The sequence below is a fragment of the Impatiens glandulifera genome, chromosome 4, assembly GCF_907164915.1.
Source record: "Impatiens glandulifera chromosome 4, dImpGla2.1, whole genome shotgun sequence".
Classification (NCBI taxonomy): Eukaryota; Viridiplantae; Streptophyta; class Magnoliopsida; order Ericales; family Balsaminaceae; genus Impatiens; species Impatiens glandulifera.
In genome coordinates this window covers 48805749-48821201 of record NC_061865.1, presented here as the reverse complement: position 1 = coordinate 48821201, position 15453 = coordinate 48805749, and the positions used below count along the sequence as shown (strand labels likewise).

The 15453-nt window shown below is 31.2% G+C and overlaps 1 pseudogene; it reads right to left on the bottom strand.

The window, feature by feature from the left end:
* Positions 1 to 511: 511 nt before the first annotated feature.
* LOC124935297 lies at positions 512 to 5647 on the bottom strand (annotated as a pseudogene).
* Between the last annotated feature and the right edge of the window lie 9806 nt (positions 5648 to 15453).

Sequence of the window (15453 nt, the reverse complement as noted above, 5' to 3'; positions counted from 1 at the left end):
CCTCTTTTAACACCCACTTTTTAACATGTCATACAGCAGCGTGTTATTCAAGGTGTCAAAATTACTTTTTCACTTTCTCTCACTTCCACATCATTTAAACATATACATAATTTCATTTTTTTTAACCACAAACAATATTATTCATCATTTGAAGTAATTTGGAAAGAAGTTGTAGTTTTGTGAAGGATCCATGAAAGAGTTTGAAGATTTCAAAAGAAAGGTGATACAAACAAGGATGATAATATGATAGAAAATTTCTGAAATTTTTCGGTGTCCAAATGACACAAACCAAGTCTCTATTTATAGATCGTGAAAAATAAAAAATATTGATATAATTTTTTTTTTTATTATCAAATTATTATTAAAATGTATTTTTAAAATAAGAAAACTAAAATCAAAAGTAGATATTATTCTGTCACATGGCAGCCTCTCATTGGGCCAAACAAAATTTGACATCCATGTCAAATTTTGACACCCAAAATTTGACACCCACTTTTGCCCCTGCTGCCTCTCACCCTCCTCTTTTGACACTCAAATGACACCCTAATTGCTCCCCTGCTGCGGCTGGTCTTAGTGTAACTAAATTCGGGTGCTTGGCCTTTGCGAGTACTCGAACGTGGCGATCAAATTCTTCTTGGTACGGTGTAATGTCTGATGGGATGAGTTTTTTTATCGTGACTAATTCTTCCCCGGAGGAACCAAACCAAACGTTGCCTTGTAAACGCTCCCGAATGTCCCACTTCCAATTTCTGCCGACTTGTTGATAAAGCTATTATCTTTTGGCAAAAAACCTTGGCCTGAAGATTTAGAGTTCAAGAGTACTAGTTTCCCTGTTGCCGGCAATGGGCTGCCGGAATGAAATGTGGAACTGCCGGAGCACGAGCCTTCCAAAGCATTGCCAACAAACGACATCCTCCGCCTTGCCGACACATTCAGAAGTGTCACGACAAAAACCCCGACGAAGATTAGTAATGAAGCCGAGATGGCTAGAATGGCGGAAACACTGAAGAACCTGCGACGGTGATATGAAGAACTCCGGAAGCTATCTCCTCTGTTCTTGTGACCGGAATGGTCGCCGGAGCCGTAGGCGTATGGGTCAAGAACTAAAGGCTTTGGAACGTTCATTATACATGGGCCTTTTAACAGAGGAGAACAAATACCCATGTTTCCTTCAAGTGCGGATTGGTCTAGGTTTTGGAAAACGCTGCCGAAAGGGAGACGGCCGACGAGGAGGTTGTAGGAGATGTTGACAGCGAGGAGGTGTGGGATTTCACCGGCGAGTTTGTTGAATTCCAGCTTGAGAATCTTGAGTTTGGTAAGATTTCCCATTGATTTCGGGACGAGACCGGTCAAGTTGTTGTGTGACAGAGTCCTGACCAAAAAAAAAAAAAAGACATTAATATTGATCAAATTTGTATGAAAAGTGATTGATTGGGTTACTTACAGTTACAGGAGAGAAAGGGAAGAACAATTATTGCCAATCTCTTGAGGAATTGGTCCAGTTAATGAATTCCCATCCAATTGAAGAACCTGCAAGCTGCCGGAATCACAAATGTCCTCCGGGATGGACCCATAAAAGGCATTGTTCCTCAGATCCAACACAATTAGATTCTGAAAAAATCCAAGCTCCGGTGGGATTCTCGACCGAAGTTCACCGTTCCAAGATAGATTCAAGTAATTCAGCTTTGAGAAAAGCCCAATTTCCGCCGGAATATTCCCCAACAGATTGTTCCTCGATAGATCCAATCGCTGGAGAGACTCTATCAGTTTGCTGGAACCAGGCGCCGGTATTTGCCCGGATAATTGATTGCCTGAAAAATCGATTTCATTCAAACCCAGATTAAATAAACCTTCTGGTATACTTCCATTTAAGAGATTGTCTCTCAATTTTAGCACCGTTAATTGGTTGGAGTTCATCAATGAGATTGGAATACCGCCGGAGATTTTGTTACTGGATATACCCAAATAAGATAACTGCTTCATTTCACCGATTTGTCAGTGGGAGAACTCCGGTGAAGCCATTGTTAGATAAATCCAAGTATTGAAGATTCCCAAAGTTACTAATCCATTGAGGGAACTCACCTGTCAATATATTGTTTGATAGAGAGAAGAAATTCAACGACCCAGTTAACCTCCCGATTGATTCAGACGGAGCTCTGTTAAAATCTTGAAGAAGGAGAGGTGGAAACTGAAATTGTATTATCAAAGTTGTTATTCAAACATTACCTGTCTCCCTTATATAGGAATTCAATACTAACTAATTAACCAAACTAACTAATTAGTTACTAACTAATTAACAGTTTATTAAACTATTATTTATTATTTTTACATCCTCCCCTCAAGGAGAAACGTAATAAAAACAAAGTTTCACCTTGACAAAACAAGTCGATGAAACATCAAACTACGATCATGCAGCCATCGTCTTCAGTAAGCCCAATTCAGCAAACTTCAATTTTTTTTTAGCTATTCAATTTAGACAGCCGAGCAAACCAATTCAGCAAGCTCCATTTTTTCAGCTATCCAACATAGACAGCCGAGCAAGCCCACTTCAGCAAGCTCCATTTTTTCCAGCTACCCAACATAGACAGCCGAGTAAACCCAATTCAGCAAGCTCCAAATTTTCTTTCGAACTACCCGATTAGATAGTTCAATCTTTGTTAGTCCAATCCACAACAATCATCATGAATGGTCTTTTTTTCATTAGCTGTCAGTTTTCAATCTTTCCAGCTTTAGTTTTTCTTTTCTTCAAAGAAAGCCAATTTAGCATTCTTATGGTATTTACGAATTATGTCGACAAATCCATTTCTTTCGGTGATCGCGAGAGAATCTTTATCCAAGGCTTCAATCAATTCAATAGCCGCAAAACCGCTCTCTCCAACGACATCTTCACCGCATCAATCACAAGCTGTGTTTTCCTACTAATGTTCACCCACTTCATCTCCGGCTTTGAACCCTCAAATATGATATCAGAAACCAACCTAGAGAATTCCCTCGCCATTAAAGCTTCTTGAGGAAGATCCGTCTCCACAATGCACTCACTCGGCATCGGTTCCCATCCCAGAGACAAATTAGACCAATTCGAATTAGAAACTATATAGAACGATGCTCCTTTCTCCTCAAACGGTATTACAAAATCATGAACACGTAAATCTCCTTTACTTCCTAAAACCCTAATATCCATCGCATGATTAGCAAGAAAAGAGCGGTAGAATGTAGCTGATCTCCCATCTCCCCAAGTCAACGAAGCAGAACAAGATAACAGAACACCTATTTCGTTGAATTCCGGATCTGGAATAGCGGTTACCTTCTTCGGGAGATCGTAGTTCATACACCAAAGAATCGCGCGAATACAATACCAGACGGCATCTCCAAGTACACCGAGAGAATCAAGGTCAGGTTGAACTCGGATGTCGTTCTTTATAAATTCGGAATCGCCTTTGTAAGTTAATATACTGTGAATCGATTTTATTTGGCTGAATCGATCTAGATCGGAGAGAAATTCGTTCATCTTCATCGTTCTCAGATGATGCATCCACATCGTGGAATCCATATCATCTTCAAGAATCTTGTCAAGCTCCGCCGTGTTAAGAGCCACCGGTTTCTCCAATAACACATGCTTTTTCCGATTTGCAGATATTGTGGCCCATTTCTTCAATCTCTTCAACTCTCTCCACTTCATTGTTGATGACAGGGGAAGAAGAGGCAGCGCACAGTAATAAAGAAGGGGATGAAGATTTTACCTTTATTTCAGGAACAGCAGGTAGAATCTCATCTTGATCATCTTCGTCACTATTTTTTCTAATAGTTTCATTATCTCTCAAACAAATATGTCATCAACATGTGAATCTCGTATATCTCTTTCTTCCATTTCAGAGTCACCACTTACTCTTCTCCTTCTCATCTTGATCTGATCTTTTTCACTACTTTTGCGAACTTCTTTCTTCTCTATCCTTTTGTCACCATTTTGATTGTATCATCTCTATTATCAATGTCAACAAGCACCCAGTTAAATCTGGATTACTAACATCAGCATTCTTGATTGCATCATGATTGCATCATGACCCATATCTTCAACAATGGAAAATCTCTCAATTATGTGCATTCAACTAATTCATCTTTCATTTATTTCACTTCTTCTTCAATAGTAATAATACAATAAAACCCTCCACCAGTGGCTTCTCCGGCCACCAGCAGAGGCAGCGAAAACTCTCCAAGATTTTTAACCTTGAAGCTCTGATACCATGTTAAAATCTTGAAGAAGGAGAGGTGGAAACTGAAATTGTATTATCAAAGTTGTTATTCAAACATTACATGTCTCTCTTATATAGGAATTCAATACTAACTAATTAACCAAACTAACTAATTAGTTACTAACTAATTAACAGTTTATTAAACTATTATTTATTATTTTTACAAGCTCCGGTGAGAAAATTATAGCTCAAATCCAGTCCGGTTAGATGGGGACATAATCCAATATCTGAAGGAATGGTGCCGGAGAATCGATTCTTTTGAAGACGAAGCTCCTTAAGGTATTGAACAGAGGATACCCCAACAGGGATTTCACCGGATAAATCATTTTCAGAAAGATCTAATAATCTAAGCCTTGAAAGTGACCAAATCCCACCAACAAATTCTGGGTTACCGGAGCCTTCTAAAGTATTGGCAGCTAGTGAAAGAAACAAAAGGGATGAACATGAGTTATGGAAGAAATCATTGGAAATTGGACCAGAGAATGAATTATGAGACAGGTCGAGAAATTGAAGAGAATTCATGTTTGATAAGAAGGAATCAGGGATAACGCCGGAGAACCCATTGCTGCTGAGATCAAGGCTGACTAAACTGGCGGGAAGTACAGGGGCGAAGCCGGATTTGAAAACTAATTATTTAATTTATTAATTAAAATATTAAATTACTTTTTATTTTAAATATTTATTTTTTATTTTATTTATATATATATATATATTTTTTATTAAAAATAATTATCACTTACTCAAATTCAGACAATAATTGTTTTTTCTCCTTCTAATTTTTTCAAATAACTTCAATCAAAATGAACTCAAGTAATTTGTTAAGCTATTAGGGCTTGTTTAATCTTTGATTATTAAAATAAAATTAAGTTTTTATTTCAAAATTAATCATCATATTATTTTTTTAATAAATTATTTTATCAATTTAAATATTAAAATTAATCTATACTTAAATATTTTATTTTATATTAATAAAAGTTAATATTAATAAAAGATATTTTTAAATGGGAGTATTTTGATCATAATAATTCAAATTTTGATTTTTCTTTTCATTTCATCAATCATTGGTTTTTGGAGAAAACTTCAAACAAAACGCAAGAACTCAATTCCTCGAATGAGCCTTTAGAGCTTGTTTGGTTAGAATTTATTTTAAAAATATTAATTAGCAATAATTTTGAGAATGAGAATTTATTTTTATTTTATTTTTTTTTTGTTAAAAATACTTAAAATGTATTAATATATAATCACACGATAAATTTATTCTTTTTAAATAAAAGTATTTTAGTGTTTTATTAATGAATTGGGTGGTATGATTAATAAAAGAATATATAGAAAAAAAATTATTCTAACATTAACCCCACAAGTCATAACAGCAACTTTGTTTGAATCGAACCTGTCATTTTTTAATATAAGAAATTACTTTTATCATTGGAGTTATGTGTGTGGATGGGTTGTATTTGAGTTTAAGAAAAAAAAAACTTAACCATCTCTAAATTTTGTGAGGCACATTTATGTATTATTTTGTTAGCTTACTTTATAGAATAAATTTGGTGAGGCATAATAATGTAACTAGCATTTAGCCCGTGTATTTGCACGAATAATAATATAAAAAATCGTAAAAAATTACGGATAACATTTTTAATTTTATTTTAATTACATCATTATATATTAATTAGTTAAAAAGTTGAACTTATATTAGTATTTAAAAGTCCCGCGTTTATCAAATTTGGTGTTAAATTTAAAATATAAAGTCTTTATAACCTAGTTGATTAAAGAGTTGTACTTGTTTTGTTAGGTTGCAAGTTCGAATTTTATTTATAACCATTTTAAATTTAAAAACGGGTCAACCCACAATCCGACCCAAGTATCCAAATTAACCACAGCTCTAAACCCGGCAATCCGGACACTTTAAAAATTAAGTATCATTATATATATATAGATTAGTTAATTAAAAAGTTGAACTTATATTAATATTAAAATGTCCCGCGTTTATCAAATTTGGTGTTGAATTTAAAATATAAAGTTTTATAGCCTAGTTGGTTAAAGAGTTGTACCTGTTTTGTTAGGTTGCAACTTCGAAACATACCTCTAGCATTTTTAATTTTATTTTTAACCATTTTAAATTTAAAAACGGGTCAACCCACAATCCGACCCAAGTATCCAAATTAACCACGGCTCTCGACCCGGCAATCCGGACACTTTAAAAATTAAGCATAATTATATATATATATAGATTAGTTAGTTAAAAAGTTGAACTTATATTAATATTAAAACATCCCGCGTTTATTAAATTTGGTGTTGAATTTAAAATATAAAGTCTTTGTAGCCTAGTTTGTTAAAAAGTTGTACATGTTTTGTTAGGTTGCAAGATCGAAACATACTTTTAGCATTATTAATTTTATTTTTAACCGTTTTAAATTTAAAAACGGGTCAACCCACAATCGTACCCAAGTATCCAAATTAATCACAGCTCTCGACTCGGCAATCCAGACATTTTAAAAATTAAGCATCATTATATATATATATATAAATTAGTTAGTTAAAAAGTTGAACTTATATTAATATTAAAACGTTCCGCGTTTATCAAGTTTGGTGTTGAATTTAAAATATAAAGTCTTTGTAGCCTAGTTGGTTAAAGAGTTGTACTTGTTTTGTTAGATTGCAAGTTCGTAACATACCTCTAGCATTTTTAATTTTATTTTTAACCGTTTTAAATTTAAAAACGGGTCAACCCACAATCCGACCCAAGTATCCAAATTAACCACAACTCTCGACCCGACAATCCAGACACTTTAAAAATTAAGCATCATTATATATATATATATATATAGATTAGTTAGTTAAAAAGTTGAACTTATATTAATATTAAAACGTCCCGCGTTTATCAAATTTGGTGTTGAATTTAAAATATAAAGTCTTTGTAACCTAGTTGGTTAAAGAGTTGTACTTATTTTGTTGGATTGTAAGTTCAAAATATACCTCTAGCTTTTTTAATTTTATTTTTAACCGTTTTAAATTTAAAAACGGGTCAACCCACAATCCGACCCAAGTATCCAAATTAACCACAGCTCTCGACCCGGCAATCCGGACACTTTAAAAATTAAGCATCATTATATACATATAGATTAGTTAGTTAAAAAGTTGAACTTATATTAATATTAAAACGTCCCGCGTTTATCAAATTTGGTGTTGAATTTAAAATATAAAGTCTTTGTAGCCTAATTGGTTAAAGAGTTGTACTTGTTTTGTTAAGTTGCAAATTCGAAACATACCTCTAACATTTTTAATTTTATTTTTAACTGATTTAAATTTAAAAACTGGTCAACCCACAATCCGATCCAAATATCCAAATTAACCACATCTCTCGACCCGGCAATCCGGACACTTTAAAAATTAAGCATCATTATATATATATATATAGATTAGTTAGTTAAAAAGTTGAACTTATATTAATATTAAAACGTCCCGCGTTTATCAAATTTGGTGTTGAATTTAAAATATAAAGTCTTTGTAGCCTAGTTGGTTAAAGAGTTGTAATTGTTTTGTTAAGTTGCAAATTCGAAACATACCTCTAACATTTTTAATTTTATTTTTAACTGTTTTCAATTTAAAATCTGGTCAACCCACAATCCGATCCAAGTATCCAAATTAACCACAGCTCTCGACCCGGCAATACGGACACTTTAAAAATTAAACATCATTATATATATATATAGATTAGTTAGTTAAAAAGTTGAACTTATATTAATATCAAAACGTCCCGCGTTTACCAAATTTGGTGTTTAATTTAAAATATAAAGTCTATTTAGCCTAGTTGGTTAAAGAGTTATACTTGTTTTGTTAGGTTGCAAGTTCGAAACATATCTCTAGCATTTTTAATTTTATTTTTAACTATTTTAAGTTTAAAAATGGGTCAACCCACAATCCGATCCAAGTATCCAAATTAACCACAACTCTCGACCCGACAATCCGGACACTTTAAAAATTAAGCATCATTATATATATATATAGATTAGTTAGTTAAAAAGTTGAACTTATATTAATATTAAAACGTCCCGCGTTTATCAAATTTGGTGTTAAATTTAAAATATAAAGTCTTTGTAGCCTAGTTTGTTAAAAAGTTGTACATGTTTTGTTAGGTTGCAAGTTCGAAACATACTTTTAGCATTTTTAATTTTATTTTTAATCGTTTTAAATTTAAAAACGGGTCAACCCACAATCGGACCCAAGTATCCAAATTAACCACAGCTCTCGACTCGGCAATCCGGACTCTTTAAAAATTAAGCATCATTATATATATATATAGATTAGTTAGTTAAAAAGTTGAACTTATATTAATATTAAAACGTTCCGCGTTTATCAAATTTGGTGTTAAATTTAAAATATAATGTCTTTGTAGCCTAGTTGGTTAAAGAGTTGTATTTGTTGTAGACACTCATTTTTCACACCTAATTTTATAGTTTATACTTTTCATAAATCTGAGTCTATAAAATTTTCTCGAATTCCTTCACGGACTCATTGCACGATTTATATTAAAGACGATTATTTTTAGAACAATTGAGTTTTTGAAAATAATTGATTTTGGATTCTTAATAAAGTTAAGGTAGTAATTTGTCTATGTTACAACACTTAGAGAAGTTATTATACTTAAAATATTCAAGGTTTTATTTAATTAATTACCTTGGGTATTTATAAAAAATAAAAATTAAAAAATTTATTTACAAAATATATATTAGTGTTTTTTATAAAAATTTCGTTAGGTATATTTTGTTTTCTTTTAATTAGATTAGTTAGATTAGATTTTGCAATTTGATTAAGTTAGTTAGTATTTTATTATAATTATAATTGTTTCTTAGATATAGGAATAATTAATAATAATACAATTGCTTTTTTTTTTAATTGTTTGTTTTAATTTTATTTCTTTTATAGGATAAAGGAAAATGGGTCAATCCAAGATCCACATGCAAGATACAGATCAGATTTGTGAATAGAGATAGGAAGATCCAAATCAAAGGCAAATCAACCCAAAGTAAGGCCAAGGAAAGGATCCAATTGACGGATCCGACCGGTCACCCGACTAATGGACCGACCCATGCCCAAGATTCGACCCATGAAATCAAATGTTAAAAGAGTTAGGTGAAGGCAACGGTCATCTTCTTGATGGTGACAACTACAAATCTTGAAATGACGATTCTATCGGTCAAAAGAAAATAAAAGAAGTTGCTAAAAAAGAGGAGGAAGTGGCAAGATAGAAAGTTTCAACACATGTGTAAAAGAAAAATTGAAGACTTGGTTATTTTTTAATTATAAAATTAAAATGACCAAGTAATACATCATTATTAAATAAAGATTAAATCCCATTGGATTGAAAACTTGATTTAGTGACATGTCAAGTGGAGATTGCTCCATTATTTTAAACATTTGTAAATGTTTAAAATAGTTTTCTTTCCAACGGTCAAGTTTGTTAAATGGGCCTTTGGGCCCTAGGGTTTCATAGCTTTGCCTATAAATACCCCTCTTAACACCCTAGCAAAGGAGGACTTGAACTCTAGACCTTCACATCTTCACCTTCACCTTTCTCTCGAACTCTAGACCTTCACATCTTCACCTTCACCTTTCTCTCTCTAGGCTAAGCAAACACCACTCTTGTTAAGTTGGTCACAAGATTTGCTTAAGAAATCTTAGATTAAATACCACCCTTAACATCAAAAGAGCAGCCCCATTATAAGTTCTTTTGTCTTTTTTTTCTTCTTGAATTTGAATTTCAATCTTTTTTGCTTTTCTTTTTTTTAATTCCATATATTGTTTTTTTAAGCTTTCTATTTTGATAGGTGTTTAGGATTTTCACTTTTCTTGTTGTAAATATGTAATCTAAATAAAAAAACTTAATGTATATAAAGGTCATTGACCTAAAATTTCTTTAAAACCAAAACCGGCCCTTAAATTGGTCATTTCAAAAATAAAAATATAAAACACAAAGCCAAAACAATGAAGATTTTATAATCCTTAGCATTAAGATTTAGTATGGTAGGATCCAAAATGTCTAAAATGTAAAGTATAATAATATTTTTTTTAAGGGCCAAAATTGTTAAAGTAGACACTGTTTTTTAACAGGCATGTGAGACATAGCGTCAAAAGCCCTTTTTCACGTGTAACCAAGCACCGAACCTTTAAAGAATTTCTTTTTCAAAAGCGTTATTGTTTTACATTCCAAATAATTTATTTTCCTAGTTTTATAAAAATTTAGGTGGCGATTCTTTGGTCACAAACTGGTATTTAAACAATTCACCAATTTGATTTTATTTCAATTTTGTTTAAGAGATTTTTATATGTTATATTTATTTCTTAAAAGTCAAGAAAATCATTTTTGGGGCAAACGTTTTTAAACGCGTACTCTTGTTTTGTTAAGTTGCAAATTCGAAACATACCTCTAGCATTTTTAATTTTATTTTTAACTGTTTTAAATTTAAAAACGGGTCAACCCACAATCCGATCCAAGTATCCAAATTAACCACAGCTCTCGACCTGGCAATCCGGACACTTTAAAAATTAAGCATCATTATATATATATATATATAGATTAGTTAGTTAGTTAAAAAGTTGAACTTATATTAATATTAAAACGTCCCGCGTTTATCAAATTTGGTGTTAAATTTAAAATATAAAGTCTTTGTAGCCTAGTTGGTTAAAGAGTTGTACTTGTTTTGTTAGGTTGCAAGTTCGTAACATACCTCTAAGATTTTTTATTTTATTTTTAACCGTTTTAAATTTAAAAACGGGTCAACCCACAATCCGACCCAAGTATCCAAATTAACCACAACTCTCGACTCGGCAATCCGGACACTTTAAAAATTAAGCATCGTTATATATATATATATAGATTAGTTAGTTAAAAAATTGAACTTATATTAATATTAAAACGTCCCGCGTTTATCAAATTTGGTGTTGAATTTAAAATATAAAGTCTTTGTAACCTAGTTGGTTAAAGAGTTGTACTTATTTTGTTGGATTGCAAGTTCAAAATATACCTCTAGCTTTTTTAATTTTATTTTAAACCGTTTTAAATTTAAAAACGGATTAACCCACAATCCGACCCAAGTATCCAAATTAACCACAGGTCTCGACCCGGCAATCCGGACACTTTAAAAATTAAGCATCATTATATATATATATATAGATTAGTTAGTTAAAAAGTTGAACTTATATTAATATTAAAACGTCCCGCGTTTATCAAATTTGGTGTTGAATTTAAAATATAAAGTCTTTGTAACCTAGTTGGTTAAAGAGTTGTACTTATTTTGTTGGATTGCAAATTCAAAATATACCTCTAGCTTTTTTATTTTTTTTTAACCGGGTAAAATTTAAAAACGGGTCAACCCACAATACGACCCAAGTATCCAAATTAACCACAGCTCTCGACCCGGCAATCCGGACACTTTAAAAATTAAGCATCATTATATACATATAGATTAGTTAGTTAAAAAGTTGAACTTATATTAATATTAAAACGTCCCGCGTTTATCAAATTTGGTGTTGAATTTAAAATATAAAGTCTTTGTAGTCTAATTGGTTAAAGAGTTGTACTTGTTTTGTTAAGTTACAAATTCGAATCATACCTCTAGCATTTTTAATTTTATTTTTAACTGATTTAAATTTAAAAACTGGTCAACCCACAATCCGATCCAAGTATCCAAATTAACCACAGCTCTCGACCCGGCAATCCGGACACTTTAAAAATTAAGCATCATTATATATATATATATATATATAGATTAGTTAGTTAAAAAGTTGAACTTATATTAATATTAAAACGTCCCGCGTTTATCAAATTTGGTGTTGAATTTAAAATATAAATTCTTTGTAGCCTATTTGGTTAAAGAGTTGTAATTGTTTTGTTAAGTTGCAAATTCGAATCATACCTCTAACATTTTTAATTTTATTTTTAACTGTTTTAAATTTAAAATCTGGTCAACCCACAATCCGATCCAAGTATCCAAATTAACCACAGCTCTCGACCCGGCAATACGGACACTTTAAAAATTAAACATCATTATATATATATATATAGATTAGTTAGTTAAAAAGTTGAACTTATATTAATATCAAAACGTCCCGCGTTTACCAAATTTGGTGTTAAATTTAAAATATAAAGTCTATTTAGCCTAGTTGGTTAAAGAGTTATACTTGTTTTATTAGGTTGCAAGTTCGAAACATATCTCTAGCATTTTTAATTTTATTTTTAACCGTTTTAAATTTAAAAACGGGTCAACCCACAATCGTACCCAAGTATCCAAATTAATCACAGCTCTCGACTCGGCAATTCAGACATTTTAAAAATTAAGCATCATTATATATATATATAGATTAGTTAGTTAAAAAGTTGAACTTATATTAATATTAAAACGTTCCGCGTTTATCAAATTTGGTGTTTAATTTAAAATATAAAGTCTTTGTAGCCTAGTTGGTTAAAGAGTTGTACTTGTTTTGTTAGATTGCAAGTTCGTAACATACCTCTAGCATTTTTAATTTTATTTTTAACCGTTTTAAATTTAAAAACGGGTCAACCCACAATCCGACCCAAGTATCCAAATTAACCACAACTCTCGACCCGGCAATCCGGACACTTTAAAAATTAAGCATCATTATATATATATATATATATATAGATTAGTTAGTTAAAAAGTTGAACTTATATTAATATTAAAACGTCCCGCGTTTATCAAATTTGGTGTTGAATTTAAAATATAAAGTCTTTGTAACCTAGTTGGTTAAAGAGTTGTACTTATTTTGTTGGATTGCAAGTTCAAAATATACCTCTAGCTTTTTTAATTTTATTTTTAAACGTTTTAAATTTAAAAACGGGTCAACCCACAATCCGACCCAAGTATCCAAATTAACCACAGCTCTCGACCCGGCAATCCGGACACTTTAAAAATTAAGCATCATTATATACATATAGATTAGTTAGTTAAAAAGTTGAACTTATATTAATATTAAAACGTCCCGCGTTTATCAAATTTGGTGTTGAATTTAAAATATAAAGTCTTTGTAACCTAGTTGGTTAAAGAGTTGTACTTATTTTGTTGGATTGCAAGTTCAAAATATACCTCTAGCTTTTTTAATTTTATTTTTAACCGTTTTAAATTTAAAAACGGGTCAACCCACAATCCGACCCAAGTATCCAAATTAACCACAGCTCTCGACCCGGCAATCCGGACACTTTATAAATTAAGCATCATTATATACATATAGATTAGTTAGTTAAAAAGTTGAACTTATATTAATATTAAAACGTCCCGCGTTTATCAAATTTGGTGTTGAATTTAAAATATAAAGTCTTTGTAGTCTAATTGGTTAAAGAGTTGTACTTGTTTTGTTAAGTTGCAAATTTGAAACATACCTCTAGCATTTTTAATTTTATTTTTAACTGATTTAAATTTAAAAACTGGTCAACCCACAATCCGATCCAAGTATCCAAATTAACCACAGCTCTCGACCCGGCAATCCGGACACTTTAAAAATTAAGCATCATTATATATATATATATAGATTAGTTAGTTAAAAAGTTGAACTTATATTAATATTAAAACGTCCCGCGTTTATCAAATTTGGTGTTGAATTTAAAATATAAAGTCTTTGTAGCCTATTTGGTTAAAGAGTTGTAATTGTTTTGTTAAGTTGCAAATTCGAATCATACCTCTAACATTTTTAATTTTATTTTTAACTGTTTTAAATTTAAAATCTGGTCAACCCACAATCCGATCCAAGTATCCAAATTAACCACAGCTCTCGACCCGGCAATACGGACACTTTAAAAATTAAACATCATTATATATATATATATATAGATTAGTTAGTTAAAAAGTTGAACTTATATTAATATCAAAACGTCCCGCGTTTACCAAATTTGGAGTTAAATTTAAAATATAAAGTCTATTTAGCCTAGTTGGTTAAAGAGTTATACTTGTTTTGTTAGGTTGCAAGTTAGAAACATATCTCTAGCATTTTTAATTTTATTTTTAATTATTTTAAATTTAAAAATGGGTCAACCCACAATCCGATCCAAGTATCCAAATTAACCACAGCTCGCGACCCGGCAATCCGGACACTTTAAAAATTAAGCATCATTATATATATATATATATTAGTTAGTTAAAAAGTTGAACTTATATTAATATTAAAACGTCCCGCGTTTATCAAATTTGGTGTTAAATTTAAAATATAAAGTCTTTGTAGCCTAGTTGGTTAAAGAGTTGTACTTGTTTTGTTAGATTGCAAGTTCGTAACATACCTCTAGCATTTTTAATTTTATTTTTAACCGTTTTAAATTTAAAAACGGGTCAACCCACAATCCGACCCAAGTATCCAAATTAACCACAACTCTCGACCCGGCAATCCGGACACTTTAAAAATTAAGCATCATTATATATATATATATATATAGATTAGTTAGTTAAAAAGTTGAACTTATATTAATATTAAAACGTCCCGCGTTTATCAAATTTGGTGTTGAATTTAAAATATAAAGTCTTTGTAACCTAGTTGGTTAAAGAGTTGTACTTATTTTGTTGGATTGCAAGTTCAAAATATACCTCTAGCTTTTTTAATTTTATTTTTAAACGTTTTAAATTTAAAAACGGGTCAACCCACAATCCGACCCAAGTATCCAAATTAACCACAGCTCTCGACCCGGCAATCCGGACACTTTAAAAATTAAGCATCATTATATACATATAGATTAGTTAGTTAAAAAGTTGAACTTATATTAATATTAAAACGTCCCGCGTTTATCAAATTTGGTGTTGAATTTAAAATATAAAGTCTTTGTAACCTAGTTGGTTAAAGAGTTGTACTTATTTTGTTGGATTGTAAGTTCAAAACATACCTCTAGCATTTTTAATTTTATTTTTAACTGTTTTAAATTTAAAAACGGGTCAACCCACAATCCGATCCAAGTATCCAAATTAACCACAGCTCTCGACCTGGCAATCCGGACACTTTAAAAATTAAGCATCATTATATATATATATATATAGATTAGTTAGTTAGTTAAAAAGTTGAACTTATATTAATATTAAAACGTCCCGCGTTTATCAAATTTGGTGTTAAATTTAAAATATAAAGTCTTTGTAGCCTAGTTGGTTAAAGAGTTGTACTTGTTTTGTTAGGTTGCAAGTTCGTAACATACCTCTAAGATTTTTTATTT